Here is a 13,434-nt window from a genome sequence, read left to right as displayed (position 1 = left end):
GGCTGCTATTTATGAGGGGCGCCTAGCACCCTCCCCCTCTTAGTAGTCTCATTTGTACTAAACTTTACACCATATCTCATTAAAATGACAATGGGCCTTTATGGGCCAAATTCTGAATTGAGCCCATAAATGCATAGCATGGCTCTATCTCCTCCCTCTATTTGAAACGACATTGAACAACGGCGTAGATTGATCCTCAATGGCGGTGGAAGAACCGGCGTCGAAGCGACTAACCAATAGGGCCCACATGATGGTCGGCCCCACATGTCAGCCTTTTGAGGTTTGCTTCAGTGGGTTGCCTTCTGGTGTGTTCTAGAACCTTCCCATGTAGTTTTCAGTCGTGGATAATCTGACAATTAAGTCCTCCTTGACTGATTTTCTGGATAAACCCTCCTACATTCATAGATTTCATCAAAACTCGTGGAATTCATTAGTTTAAACCCCTATACCAATGTTGGGTGATGGAATTAAGTATATATGCAGGTTATGTTGATGGTTTATAATTGGTGTTAGTGACCGTCAACAACCTCTGAGCGAAGACTGGCTACTATAGAGATTGGAAAGAAATTCAAGCAAAAGCTAGAGCAAAATGCTTCCCAATCTCCTTGCCTACTCCTTATGGTTTGTTTATACCAATGTTTAGCTCTTCCCTTCAAAGAGAAAGGAAAAATCTTCCATCATAATGTTTTCGGCTAGACATGCCCACAATGTGTAAGCATGCGTAGGTCTGCTCAAACTCATGTAAGTGGAAGTAAGGGTTTTCATCATCTTCGCCTGAAAAGGGTTGATCTCGGACCATGTTAATTAAACACAGGTGCAGCTCATAGCCAGGTGTTAAGACAGGCTTTGAAGATTTTGCTAGGCTCTAGGCGTGCACTCAGTAGGTGCAGCTGTATTGGTGGATAGGAGTACATTCCAAATCCATAGTAAAGAATAAAAGAATAAAAAGGTAAAAGAATAATGATACAAGGTTAACCTAGGTTCAAGGGTCAACTCAGCAACTATTTCCATAGCAATGGTGCCATAAATGTTTGTTGGTATATTTTAAATGCACACAGATAAATCTACAAGCGCACGGATAACGAACTAGCACTTCACCGAAAAGTATTCTAAAATATCGAACTCAAGGAAACATGTGAGAATAACTAAGTCTAACTTAACCCAGAATGGCAACAAGACCTACTACTATAGATTGACCAATCATTAACACAGCTATCACCGTAGGTATCATTAAAAACGATGGTGATAGCTATCACCAATGGTTCATAATATGAACCGTTGGTGATGAGAGTATCACCGTCGGTTTGTAAGAACGTCTAGGTTAATAACTATCACCGCCGCTTCGTCTTACCAACCGACAGTTATAGTCCATCATCACAGCCGGTTTGCACTACCAGTCGGTGGTGATCATGTGCTCCTCATCACTGCCGCCTTGCCATATGAACCAGCAGTGAAGACATTTTCACCGCCAGCTCATTGTATGATACGGTGGTGATAACCATGCCGTAGTATAAATAAATTCATAACTTTTTCAAATAAAGTCAGATGAAAACAATCTTTGTATCAAAGTTGTAGATCTCGATGCAACCGACAACTTTGTAGTTGATGACTTTTTCATTTGAAATCATGTACAGTCCTAGAATTCTGTTTGAAGTGCTCAAATTTTGAAATTTAATTTTTTGAATTGTACAAATGATCGTAAATGGAAAATGACCAAAAGCAAAGTTGTAGAACTCGATGAGATATATAACTTTGTAGTTGACAACTATTTTATTAGAAATCATTTATAGTCTCAAATTTGTATATGAAGTTTTAAAATTTTAAAAATCCAAATTTTTTAAACAACCTCGGATGAAAAATTGACCAAAACCAAAGTTGTAGATCTTGATGAGAACAACAACTTTGTAGTTGATGAGTTTTTCATTTAAAATAATTTGAGGTCCCAAAAGTCTGGCTGAAGTTTTAACGTTTGAAATTTAAATTTGTTAAACGACCTCGGACGGCGAAACAACCAAAATCAAAGTTGTAGATCTCGATTAGAACAACAAATTTGTAGTTTATGACTTTTTCATCTGAAGCCATTTAGGGTTCCAAATATTCATTTTAAATCCTAAAAAATGAATACTAGGAGAATATATATGCTATATAGACATAAGTGACCTAGGGGTGGTGTGGTTAGAGGAGCAAAGGACAAGGTCTCCAGTTTGAATTCCAGCACCACGCACCATGGAAAATAGCGTGGAGTTATAGCTGGAGTAGCTTCCCACTACCATGAAGCTAGAGCTAGTAGGGGCTTCCTAGGATTGAAACAAATTTTTTTTTCTATTTTTTGGCTTGTTTTTGGAAAATTTGAAAATTCAAATCATCGCTGGCTGGTAATACGAAATAACTGTGATAAGCTATTATCACCGCCGGTTGCAAACCACCTATGATGATAATGTCATCACCACCGACAGCTTACTGTTGAGACTGAAAAGCGCTAGTGATGGGCTTTACGAACCGCTTGTGATTGGTCAATCTGTAGTAGTGACTTAAGATAACAGGAGCGTAAAGGAGATTGCTAAGGTCTTCTAGTTCTAACTTCGGCAAGCTATGTCTTCTACTATTGAATCTAGGATATTACTAAGGAAAACACAGACATAGTATGTTTCCTATGGTAACTAGGTCCTGCTTCGCCGGATGGTCTACAAAGAACTCAACGAGGCTATAAGAGTCACCCTCGTGATCTACCACCAATCTAGAATATAGGGTACAACCATGAGTTACTGAACCTAAGCACCACGCTTACACTTCGAATACTACTCTAATCCAAGAGCAACAAGGATTATAGTACTCAAAAGAGTCGCAAACCTAATGAACAATATAAACACGTTACTTACTTGAATCATAAGTTGATTACCAGAGGAATATCAGAAAGCAAGCTCAATTAGAACTTGATTATGCCAGGGTATAAGCTGTAGAGAGAGCACTAATAAGCCAGCACTTCCTCCAAACTCTTTCCTCATACTCTGTCTCACTATTTCTAATATAAGACAAGTTCCTAACTTGGAGGACTAATCTTCTCTTGATTGCTAGCTCTAATCCTGGTATGGATATGAATTAGGGTTTCTTTATTCTTAGAACTTAGGATTGCTTCTATAGCAGGGGGTATAGGGAGGTATATATAGGGGGTACAAGTATCCTGGACCCTCAGATCAAACCAACTTAAAACAATAGCGTAGATTTGATCTTTGAGGCGGTGGAGAACCAACATCCAAACGAAAGGCTGACATGTGGGCCTAGGGGGCTAGGGCCCTAACAGTGGGGCCAGCCAGCCCTACATGTCTGTGACACATGGCCTGCTTTGGTGGATTGCCCTCTGGAGTCCTCTAGAGCCTTCTCAAACTGGTTTTGTGGTGGATAAGCATGATTTGCTTTGATGAATAGGTCCTATTGATAGTTTTCTGATTAAATCCTGCTGAAAATACAGATTCACCAAAACTCATAGAATATATTAGTTTAAACCCCTAAGTCTATGTTGGTAATCTATTTTAGTCATTAATGTAGAGTATATTGATGGTTTATGATTGACAATAACTATTGTTAACAGCCGGTATGTATTAACTTTGAAAACCTAGCCTAGGCTGCACCTATGGATTCCTTCTCATACTGCTCAAAATCAAGGATCACCCTTGGTAGAGAGATGATATGAGACATAGGGAAGAATGCAAGATAAAACCTATCTTTAAGTTCATCCCAGTCCCAATACGTACTTTATATGGCTTGAGTGTACCATTGCTTCGCCTTCCCTATGAGAGAAAAGAGAAACCATTTCCACTTTAGAGTTTCTTGTGTCATGCCAGAGATGCTCAGGCATGAACACCCTCCTCAAACTCTTGCAGGTGATTGTAGGGTGTTTTGTTATGATGTCTAGAGAAGGGTTGTGCCCAACCCATGGCTATAAAGCCAGGGTGGAGTTCATAGCCAGATGAAAGGGTTGGTTTAACTCGCCCTTCAAAGCAGAGATGTTTAGATTTGGTGTAGGCTTGATGGTGACAAAGATAAAATAACATATTTTGTTTTTATAAAAGAAAGTATACAAGATATGAAGATGAACTTGGTTCAAAGAAAATACAGTTGTTTCCTGGCAATGGTGCTAGAAATCTTGTTGGTATTTCTTAACACAAACAGAAAGAATCTGCAAGCGCACAAAATTACCATTGTATCCTTCACCCGGAAGTATTCAGGGTATCATATTTTCCACAGGGAACGAAGGTACTTCATCTAGCTAATTCATCCAAGGACAACACAAGGGTAAAGTTTAACTAACCAATAGACTTTATACCAAAAGAACCATGAACACTCATTAGCGGAACTTTGTTGAGGTATAGGTGTTCATCGAGGTACAAGCTCGGGGAGACTGTCGACAGGTCCAGCGCTTCCCCGTATTCTCCCTCACATCTCTCCCTACTAACTCTACTAGCTAGATAGGGCCTAAGCCCTTGGAGTGATGCTCAAGTGAGGTGCTCTTGCTCCTTGTGTGTGGTTCAATGAGGGGGGAGTGGTCTCCTTTTATAGCTAGAGAGGAGGGAATGATCCCATGGCATATTTCATCTCAAAAATGTGCAAACTGGCCTCTAAACCACCATCTAGGTACATTGAACCTGACCCAAACCACTCAAACCGACGTAGGTAAGGAGATGAGAGGAAACCCATGAAAGATGGCCTCGAGAGGCCCAAGTGGTGCTGCGGGCGCACTAGGGGTGCGACCGTACCCCAACTGGGCCCAAATGAGCCTAGCTTCAGTGGGTTGTCTTCTTTGGGCCTCTAGATGGGTCCTACAATGTTTGACGCCATTTGGAGATGGTTTGCATCAGGTTTTGGACTTTTTTCTCCACCTAACTAGGCCCTAAATTTCTTGGTAGGTGGACCTTCTCCCCTTGGGCTTATATCAGGTGATGTTATGCCTTGTCCTATTGCGTATTTGGGTGTGTTTTCCTTGTTATTCTGACATGTCCTCCTGTAAATGAACAACCACCAAAAGTTGTGGAATTTGTTAGTTATAAGCCCTAATTCTAAGTTTGGTGTTTGTATGAGTTCATTTTATATGATATTTGGCGTTTGATAATGGGAGTTAACTAAAAGTGCAATCAAGCCCTAGTTGTGGGTTTTGATGATAATGACCACACAATTAGAGATCTAATGAAATTTATCGAGATGATAAGCAGGGAATTTATATTTGAGGATGCTACACGAAATGGAGGAGCCCCCAATTAGAAATGTAGATGGCTTCAAACTCAAAGGAGGTTTAAATTCTTTTATATATTGAATTTGAGTATAGGAAAAGCCATACTATAAAGGGGGCACAATGCTTAAGCTAATATGTGCTATCAAGTGCTCAAACAACCACAAGCATCCTTAGATTCATAGCCAAGATAGTCTACACTTCACTATTACCCTTGCTGTCTTGCGGGATGCGAGCTCCAACTCGCCCGACCCCTTGGGTGCAAGCTCTGACTCACCCGACCCCTTGGGTGTGAGCTTTGACTTGCCCGACCCCTTGGGTGCGAACTCCATCTCGTCTGACCCCAAGGTCGTAGGCTCCATCTCACCCAACCCTTTGGTCATGGGCTCTGTCTCGCCTGACCCCAAGGTCACGGGCTCTGACTCGCCAGACCGTTTGGTCGCGAACACCATCTTGCCCAACCCCAAGGTTGCGGGCTTCGGCTCGCCTGACACTTTGGTCGCGGTCTTGTCTCGCCCAACCTCTTGGGTGTAGTGTCCATTGTGTAATGGGGTTATATGTATATTTCCCTTTCCTCGTCGATGGCTATCTTCGATTTAAAGTGACCATTGGGGGATAGGGGTATATATACCTTTCCCCTTCCTCCCCAACGGTATCAAAAATAAACCAATCTGCTCTCTTCTTCCTCACTTAAGCATGCCCAAAAAGGAGTAGGAGCTCTCTCTCTCTCACTCCATTGTTGACCTAAAGCCCCTAAGCAAATCCATTGATTTCCCCATCAATCCTTGAGGGAAAAAGGGTCCAAAACTTGATTACAGAGCAACTCCATTGATTCCCAAATTCTAAAGAGCACTTGGTTCACGTTTTAGCCGACGGTTGTGTTTATTACTCTTGGAGGTTAGCTCCTAGCTAGCTAGAGCGTCGTCCGTGGAGCTTGCCAACTTGTGTGGCAGCCCCAAGAGGTTTGTAACCACCTCTTCTAGCAAGTAAAATCACCCTCATCTCAAGAGTTCACTCTCTTGACTTCTGAACAAGGTAGGCTTGCACAGTCCTAACACCTTAGTGGTATACCTCAACAACGTGGACTTAGGCAAGCCTTAGTGGTGAGCTAAGCCACGGGATAAATCCTTGTGTCATCTTGTGCTTGTGTTGCTACACTTGTGTTCTTGTTGTTTTTGAGGTGATTTCTAGGATTGAGGTTGATCTACTTGTGTGTGGTGTTCCCACCACTTTCAGCTGTCAATCTATGATCTACTACTCTATAGGAAGCTAAGAAATTTACCTGATCGAAATTTCATTGGAAAGATTTTAAACTGTGAACTAATCTCTCCTACAGGTGCGGCAGTGCCGTGGGTGAATTTGACTTTGGTTTGAGTTGAATTTTTATAAGCCTATTCACCCCCCTCTAGGCGTACCAGAGATCCTTCAAGTGGTATCGAAGCGGGTTACCTTGTGTGCGCTTCACCGCATGAGGTATGGAGCCTGGGGGAGGATCCAGTGTTGTGAAGCCCATCAACATCAATCCAAAGGACGTTGGGCTGCATGACATCGACAGCAGTGAGCTTAGCACATCTATAGCGAGCAACTCCATGCTCCCACAGCTAGAGGCAACCGATGCCAAAAAAGCTCAAAATGAAGAAGAAAGAAGAAGAAGAAAGGTAGCTAGAAAAGAGAAAAGAGAAGCAAGAGAGAAGAAGAAGGAGCAGCATCAGTTAGAAAAGAAGAAACAAGACTTAAGAGAGAAGCTAGAAGAAAAAGAAGAGAAGCAAGAAAGAAGAAGGAACAAGAAGCAAAAGCCTCCAATTCATCTTCAAGTGAGCTATCTAGAAGCTCCAAAGATGGTGATGATGATGAGTCCTACCAAGTGCATAGCAAGAAGGACAAGAAAGGAAAGGGCAAGAAGAATAACGAAAACAAATATGCCGCCGTATCCTTTAACTATTCTTCTATGTCTATGACTAACCATGATTGCAAGTCTTTCATCAATGTGCCCATGGGCAAGTTACCTCATTTCGATGGGACTAACTTTGCCAAGTGGAAGCACTTGATAAGAGCCTATCTTATAGGTCTTCATCCCAATATTTGGGAGGTTGTTTGCAATGGATTTGAGCCACTGGTTGATCCCAATAATCCAACCATGAAAGAAATGAGAATCATCCACCTCAACGGTCAAGCCACTAGTGTGCTACTCAGTGCCTTGGATGGTGATGGGTACAATAGAGTGATTGGTGTGGATGTTGCCAAGCAAATTTGGGATACTTTGCATCTTGCACATGAAGGAGTTGACAAAGTGAGAAAGGCAAGAATTGATTTGTTGATGTCCAAGCTCAACCGATTTGTTATCTTGGATGGAGAAGGTCCACAAGAGATGTTTGATAGGTTGATGACCATGGTGGGCAAGATTAGAGGCTATGGTTGTGATGAGCTAGATGATCACAAAGTTGTCTAAAATTATGTTGGAAGCTTATTCACTGAGAAATGAGATCGTAGTAACTCTAATTAGAGACAAGAAGAAGTTTGAGTACTTCACACCAAATGATGTACTTGGGAGGATCTTGACCTTTGACATGCAAAGAGAAGAAGAAAATGAGAGGAAGAAGCTTGGAGAATTGCAAGCAAATCTAGAAAACATCAAGATCAACAAGGATGTAACTCTCAAGGCCAACAAATCAAGCAAGCAAGACTCTACAAGCAAGTCCAAGACCAACAAGCAAGCTTCAATTAGCAAGCCCAAAGCAATCAAGGAAGTTCAAGAAAGAGTAGAGACCACCTCATCCTCTAGTGAGAGTGAACATGATGATGACCAATACGAGAAAGTGGATGATGTTGCTCTCTTTATGAGAAGGTATCACAAGGGGCTAAAGAAGCAAGGCTACAAGGTAGTGAAGAGAAGCTTCCCAAACAAGAAAAAGAGGACATACTACAATTGTGGAAGCACCGATCACTTCATTGCAAAGTGTCCATATGAGATCAAGGACAACAAATACAAGAAGGACAAGAAAGAGAAGAAGGCCAATCGTAGAAAGAGCAAGAAAAACATAGGAGAAGCTCACATTGGGCATGAATGGGATTCATCTATTGAAAGCTCAAGTGAAGATGATGAGAAAGTTGCAACCATTGCTATCAATGAGCCATCTTCTTCACTAAGACTCTTCACCAACATGTCTGATGATGACTACTACTCCCCTCACATTTGTCTTATGGCAAAGGGTGAGAAGGTAAAATCTAAATTCATGACCAAAGCTCCTCCACCTCCACCTCCTAGTGATATCTCTAGTAGTGATATTAATGATAGCTCTAGTGATGATGAATCTAGTGATGAAGAAATAAACATGATAATTAAAAATTTAGATGGAAAGACCAAATTATTCAACACTAAGATAATGGAGGATCTAGAGAGTGTCCAAGCCGAGCTAGAATCTAGAGATGAAACTCTTATCCAACAAGAGGATCTCTACATTGCTAGCAAGGAAGCTCTTACATTAGAGAGAAGTGAGGTGGAATCCTTGCGCAAGGCCTTGGCCAAAGAACAAGGGGACCATGCTATCACAAAGAAAGAAAATATTGCTCTCAAGAAAAAGTATTATGACTTAGATGAAAAGCACAAAGAACTTGAGCTGCAATATAACATTCTTTGGGATAGCAACTCAATCCCTCTAAGGCAAAGGATGCCTCTACTACCTCCACTAGTCAAGGTTGTGGAAAATGTTATAATATTGATTTGAATGCTTATTCCACTAACCTTGCAAACATGGAGGCAATGAGAAAAGAAATTGCTAAACTCAATGAGATCATTGGCAAGGGTTGTTTGAGTGGTAAGGCTCAAGTAAATGACAAGAAGGCAAATGATTCAAAAGTGCCTCAATTCAAGCTAGAGATACACCCCTCAATCAAGCATGGGCTTGGGCACACTGTAGGAGCCAAGACAAATGGAAGAAAGATTATAAATGGCTATGAGTGTGTCAAGTTTGAGAGGAAGGAAAGAGTTGGTACCGATCAACCTACATAGACAGCAACAGTGTCGCAGTCTAGAGCGACAGTGCCGCACCACGGCAGTGCCGTAGTGAAGGACTGCTATGCTGCTCCCCGCAAAAATGGGAAGGCTACCAACTCAGTTCTTGATCAAACTAAGTCCAAGAAGAAGGTGTCCCAGTAGAAATAGGTTTAGCAGAAGCCAAAGGAATCAGTGTGGGGCATTATGAACAGGTATGCCTATCAACCAAAGTTTCAACCACCTCAACAAAGCTTGATTTCATGTTTTGTTTTAAGGAACAACAGCAGTGGAAAAGTGGTTGCTAAATATGTTGGAAAGGAAGCCAACACATATAGGAATACTTCTATTTGGGTTCCTAAATTTTTTGTGAGTAACATGCAAGGCCCCAAGTCAAATTGGGGACCTAAATCAAGCAACTAAATCTGTTTTGCAGGCATACTCCTCCGGTGGGTCAAGTTGGGTGCTTGATAGTGGATGCACAAATCATATGACTAGAGAAAGGAGTATGTTCTCATCATATACCCCGAAGATAGACTCAAATGAAAATATTCTCTTTAGAGACAACTCTAAGGGGGATGTGATTAGTCTAGGTAAAGATGATATAACCCTTGAGCATTCAATTACAAATGTTTTACATGTTGATTCGTTAAGTTACAATTTGTTGTCCGTCTCTCAATTATGTGAGATGGGCGTCAATTGTCTCTTTACGGATAAGGGTGTGGAAGTCTTTAGAAGGGAGGACTCCTCTATTGTCTTTACAGGTCATTCAAAGAACAAGCTTTACCTAGTTGATTTTAATAAAAGTAAAGCTACTCTTGAGACTTGTTTAGTGGCAAAATCTAGCATGGGGTGGCTTTGGCATCACCGACTAGCCCATGTTGGGATGTGGAACTTGGCCAAACCTCAAAAGCACGAACACATCCTTAGGCTAACAAATGTTCATTTTGACAAAGATAGGATATGTAGTGCTTGTCAAGCCAGAAAGCAAGTTGGCGTACCTCACCCACCAAAGAGCATCATGACCATGACACAACCATTGGAGCTCATACACATGGATCTCTTTGGACCGGTCGCCTACCTAAGTATCAGGGGTAATAAATATGGTATTGTTATTGTTAATGATTATTCCCATTTCACTTGGGTATTTTTCTTGTTTGATAAGTGTCAAGTTAGAGACAAAGTGAAGACTTTTATTAGAAGAGCTCAAAAAGAGTTTGGTCTCCCCATCAAGAAAATGAGAAGTGACAATGGGACCGGATTCAAGAACACCCAAGTTGAGGAGTTTCTTGATGAAGAGGGCATCAAGCATGAGTTTTCAACTCCATATACCCCTCAACAAAATGGTGTAGTAGAGAGGAACAATCACACACTCATTGACATGGCAAGGACAATGCTAGATGAGTACAACACGCCGAACATCTTTTGGTGTGACACCATCAACACCGCTTGCCATGCCATCAACCACCTCTACCTACACAAGAAGTTGAAGAAAACTTTATATGAGCTTCTAACCAGTAACAAACCCGAGGTGTCTTACTTTAGAGTGTTTGGGTGCAAGTGTTTCATACTTAACAAGAAACCCAAAATCTCTAAGTTTGCACCTAAAGTTGATGAAGGTTTTCTTCTTGGTTATGGATCAAATGAGTATGCCTACTGTGTCTTCAACAAAACCTCCAGGAGAGTTGAGGTTGTGGTAGATGTGACATTTGATGAATCTAATAGCTCTCAAGTGGAGCAAGTTGATTCAAGTGTTGTAGGAAAGGAGGATCCACCATATGAAGCAATCAAGCAATTGGCTATTGGTGATATTAGACCACAAGAAGATGAAGTCATAGAAGTGGTGGTTCCTCAAGTTGTTGCTGCACCAATTTCCACTGACGTGCCTATTCCTGAGGGGGAGCAGACCCCTACTGCAAATCAGTAGAGCGGTAGTGCCACACTCCCTCTAACGGTAGTAGCAAGTCCAACTCCAATTCAAGGACAGAACCTACAACCCATATTCGAGCAAGAAGATAATGAAGATCCAAAAGATGGACAATAGGCCATTAATGATCCAAGGCAAAGGCAAACAATACAATGGGATCATCCCATTGACAACATCCTTGGGAGTCTTCGAAAGGGAGTAACAACTCATTAACATTTAGCAAACTTTTGCCAATATTACTCATTTGTTTCGTCTTTGGAACCTCTTAAGGTAGAACAAGCACTTGGAGACCTGGATTGGGTAATGGCCATTGTTGACACAAAATGTGACGTACTGTGCCTCACACACAGCAAGCCGAAAAGCGTGGCTTCAATTGGGTTCCCGGGTGTTTCGTGATCCGGAAGCGTGCCAGTCAGTTTGACCTGAAAACTAACAAGGGATAAAACAATTAAATGTCAAACTGGAACATGTCGGGTAATACCGGACAGTTCCACATGTACGGCCCTGAAGCCACTTACAACGACATACGGCTATAGAGAGCTGTCTGCCAACAAATTCATAAACCATTCAGCTAATCGTAAGGTAAATGCACGTAAAAACCTAATTGCCGAATGCATGTGCATGGGAAGACACGTTTGAACAAGTGAAATTAATTATGAGTTAATGCATAACCAAGCTCGGCAATCCAACCGAATTGGGATCCATGAAGAAGGAACGTACAAATAAAAGCAATTAAACTAAACTAAAACCTGCATCTGCCGCACGATACCTAGTTTCGTTAAAGCTTAAACGTGATTAACATGCATGAACCCGCAACATGTGACAATCTAGATTAAGACAATTCGGCCACTATGAGCATATTATCTATTTTGCAAGGGTAATATAAGAATAGACAATGATCGTTGAAGCACGAGTAAAACCACAAGAGAAAGAAGTCCGAACAATATCAATCTAGATTGGGCAGAAGTGTGTTACAAATATATAAGAGGTTTAAAACATGCAACACTGGATAACTTAATGAATCTATTTAGATTTGCCATATCTAATATAGAGCCGATAACTATCTCGCCTTCACTAAGCATATGAGTAAACGCCTGCCGCACGGTATCTACTCATAAACGAAGCATAAGCAAAGACTTCTTGATTGTCAAGCAAAGATCCGCTGCACGACCATTGAAAACAAACAAGACTGCTTGCACCATGTCTAAATCCACCGCATGATACTAAACATGATAACAAGGTTGTCGGAACTTACGGAGGTCGACGGATCGATGATTCCTCTCGAAGAACTCGACGACACGACAAGAGGACTCGAAAGTTGGCACGGGGCCGGTTGTATTGATTTGGTTGTGAACACTTCTTACAATGGTCGAGGGTCAACATTTATACCCTAGACAAAATGTGAGTCCTAAAGGACTACGATTTACAAAGGAACTTCTAAACAAACTTGGAAACTTACGATTCCTTACCCTAAACTTATAGATTCCTTTATTAATACAACTCTCATCTTTCCGATCGGTCTTGCCTGCCATCTTCTGTTTTCCCGAATGGAGTTACCGCCTTCCAGAATAACCGACCGCACAAGCATTTAGCCGACCGCTTGCGTTGTTTGCCGAACACCCTTCTTCCCGCATGTGGGTCTACCTGTCATCTTCCAGAATTGACCAAAATCCAGTGTTAACACATGCCCCCTCAATTTCGGGATAAAAGTTGTTTTATTCTGAAATTGACCACAAGCTCTTTCATCCTCCTAGGTCATCACCGTTCAAAACCGCAGCCGCTGCCCAAAAATTCAAGCTTTCAGCGCAACCTCGGACCTCCTTCTAATCTTCAATGGCGACCCAGGACGAAATTCCAGAGGTAAACTTCATTTATATTCAGCAACTTTCATCTCATCCTTCCGCTCCTCTTTTGATTTACTCCCCTCTGATTTCAATCATCTTCTAAAGGAGTACAAGAGCCAGATTTTGATCCCTTATGCTGCCAACCCCGACTCCTATTTCCTCAGCCCAATGGGAAATCCTGACCCTTCTAAAATCATTGAGAAGGAAACCCAAAGAATTCCTTTCAAGTCTGGGATTACCTCACCAAACCGATGGCCAAACACATTCAAGAATTGGCCATTTCCTCCAATCACCGGATGGTGTAACTGGTACAGGAGAATGTTGGAGAAGAGCAGCAGCCACTGGGAAAGTCAGGACATCAGTCATTGTCTGGAGTTATCTTTAGCAGAGACACCCAGGAATGATTCCCTTCTGATAGCAGCTTCTCACTTTTGGTCTGACGCCACCA

This window comes from Miscanthus floridulus, chromosome 4, assembly GCF_019320115.1.
Source record: "Miscanthus floridulus cultivar M001 chromosome 4, ASM1932011v1, whole genome shotgun sequence".
NCBI classification, from domain to species: domain Eukaryota; kingdom Viridiplantae; phylum Streptophyta; class Magnoliopsida; order Poales; family Poaceae; genus Miscanthus; species Miscanthus floridulus.
Note: the sequence above shows the minus strand (reverse complement) of the source record.